The sequence below is a fragment of the Panicum virgatum genome, chromosome 5N (genome assembly GCF_016808335.1).
Source record: "Panicum virgatum strain AP13 chromosome 5N, P.virgatum_v5, whole genome shotgun sequence".
NCBI lineage: Eukaryota > Viridiplantae > Streptophyta > Magnoliopsida > Poales > Poaceae > Panicum > Panicum virgatum.
In genome coordinates this window covers 34,507,428-34,510,343 of record NC_053149.1, presented here as the reverse complement: position 1 = coordinate 34,510,343, position 2,916 = coordinate 34,507,428, and the positions used below count along the sequence as shown (strand labels likewise).

Genomic DNA, 2,916 nt, shown 5'->3' with positions numbered 1-2,916 from the left:
ATTGCCACGAGCCTTTGTGACACCGAAAAATATGGGTTGCGATAGGATGAATTCTCTTTTGCAACAAAAGGTGTTGTTGCCATAGATTTGTAGGTTGCCATATGTTTATTCTGCCACGCTCATTTTTATAGCAGTAATAATTTAAAACATTAAAATATAGGATCAATAATAATTATGCATTTATAATTCATGAAACAACATTCAACCATTCACTGATAAATTCCGTTCAACAACAGTATGTAGCAACACATAGCAACATTCAACCATTCAACCATTCACTGATAATACTAATAAGTTTTCAACAGGACATTGTTTCAACACATTATTGGCATGACTTCAAGACGATCCCATCACTTGATCAGCAAAGAGTGACTTCAAGAAGGTCCCATCACCTGTTTGCTCCATTCGAAATGGCTTAGTTTCCTGAAAAGAATTAATAGCATTTGTAAGCATCAAATAATCTATAATAATGGAAATGGTGCAACAACAGCATGTATCAAACCAAAGTTTCATTGCGAATCATAAAATTATCAAAATGATAGCAAATAATTAACACAACTAAACTCTTTGACAGCTGAAACAGAAACATTCACAGCAGGTGGAGTACAAAAATTTCACCTCCTGTCTTCTTGGCGTTTTGTCGTCTCCTATTTGCAGCCTTTTCCTATAGCTATTGTGATGAAACATATGCCGTGGGCGGGACGGAATGTGCTTCACCAGCTTTACTACTTCTTGTACTACGAATGCTAGCTGCCCTTGGTTTACCACTAACTTCAGATTGCTCTGGGTGGCTTTGAGGCTTCTCCTGGAACAAAAAATATGGAAGGAAAAAAAATAGGTTCGATTTTGTTCTGTATCTGATGATAGAAGTAAAAAGTTGTCAATTCACGAACAACCTGACTAGAAGACAGCACATTCGGTGAGTTTGTCTATAATTCTTCAAGACTCATGTTTGATGTAGCCGCCACCACCTCTGCAGATGCAGCGACACTGTTGTTTGGCTGGACAGCTGTTGGCTGGACAATCTATGAAAGGATACAGACATTTAGATATAGAACCTATGGAAAGAAAGTCATTCAATAACTAGCTTGACTAGTACCTACGGAGATGGAGCATGTCCATTTGCTGCTTGCATCATTGATAGGAACTTTCGCCTAAGCTCTTCTTTATCAGCCTCCCTTGCCTTGTTAATTTCTTCAATTTATCGTGCATGTTCTCTCCTTTCGGCTTCCCATGTTGACATTTGTTGTTGTATCTGCCCAAATGATTCCATGAGCTCGACATGTTCCTGATGCTGTTGCTTCTCCCTACGAATTTGTTCCTGGTGATCCGCATTCAGCAGCTGCCTTCTAGTTGGGTTTTTTGTCAGGTACCCATTACCATGCAACTTGGTTGATTTGCACTCTGTGACTGCCTTGTATGCCTTCTGGAAAATCTCGTTCTTTTTCTTTTGGGTAACGAAGTTTCCTCTGCATTTGATTCCGCCTCAGTAATAAGGCTGCTTGTTTTGTCCTAACATTTACAAGACATAGATGGAGGAGTTAGTTGAACAAGAAATTGCATGCATTTTATATTTGCATGGACTATATATAGTAATGTATGTACAAATTCAGTGAGAACTCACATAGACATCCATAGATTCTTGGTCTTTCCAGTGCCCATCCTTTGTGTGAGTTATAAACCAAAGTTCCATATCATTGGGCTCATCACCAGTTTCTGGGTCTCTCTGATATGCCAAGAACAAAATAAATTAGTAATTCATCCTGCAACAAAGCTTGTAGATGTGCTTCTCCAGTTATTACCTTCTCATAGCTATGCTGAGCAAAAGGCTTAGAGCCTGACAAATGTCTGGTCCTTTGTTTGGCTCGAATCCCAAAATTTTGTATGTTCTTTGCCTATAGAATATCAAGATTTCAACAATAATCTTAATGACTCAGACATAGCCATTTGTATGAAATTGGTATTGTTCAGTAATAGTAACAATGTGGAACAAACCTGGAATTTTGCAGTCCTAAAATACTTCAACAGATAGTGCCATTCAACAATATCTAATTCTTTAGGCTTATGTAGCATTCTCTGGTGGTAGCTGTTGTATGCCTTGGCCGTAGCACTGAAAGTTGAATGCCATCCTTTGTGACGCTCCTTGGCAATGTCCCATATGATTCTCCTTGAATGATCATTATCCTCAATGTCCCACCAAGCCTGTTATATAATTACAAGAATATGCAAATACTATGTGAGTTGTTACATTAGTTTAAAATTGAAATGTATACAGAAGCAAAAGATTTTGATTACCAATATATCAGATGCTATTGACTCTTTTACATCTTCATGGACATGTTTCCACGTTTTCACTCCAATGAGTAGCGCCCTTTTCTTTGTAAACATTACTATTTCATCAATGAATGAGCGGTAGTTATCACCTACTGGTCCTCCAAGTCTAGAGAAGTCAACTTTCATCTTCTGATTGCCTGCCTTGATTCTCTTGGAGATTGCCTTCAAGCCTTTTAGGGGACCACGTCCCCTTTTCTGCCCATTTTCTGAGCCTATTCCATGGGAACAAAATGTAATAATAGACACTAAACGACATAATATGCATACACAATTAATTCCTAATAAACACAAGTTACTATTTCCTTGCCCATGTGTCCAACGCCGAGCATGAGATGGTGGCTGCACTGGAGGTGTTGGGTTGCTGTCTTGACTGGAATGTATATGAATGGTAGGATTCAAATACGCATCTGCAGACAATTTTATCACATGATGAGCTAGCATAATTTGAAGTCTGACAAAGAATGGTAATTTGTTTGAAAATTAGGAGAGGGATATTACTGATGTCATCAAGTTTTCCTTCAACCCCCAACCATTCTTGGTATGTCTTGATTGTGTCCTCCCTGTATATGTCTTTAAACTCTG

General features: G+C 38.4%; 1 long non-coding RNA gene across 1 annotated transcript; it reads right to left on the bottom strand.

Annotated features, from left to right (window-relative positions):
- Positions 1-254: 254 nt before the first annotated feature.
- LOC120675671 lies at positions 255-734 on the bottom strand. The gene is made up of 2 exons (XR_005675441.1): positions 619-734; positions 255-423 (listed from the first exon to the last, which is right to left on the bottom strand). It is a non-coding gene; the product is annotated as an uncharacterized LOC120675671 (long non-coding RNA).
- Positions 735-2,916: the final 2,182 nt, after the last annotated feature.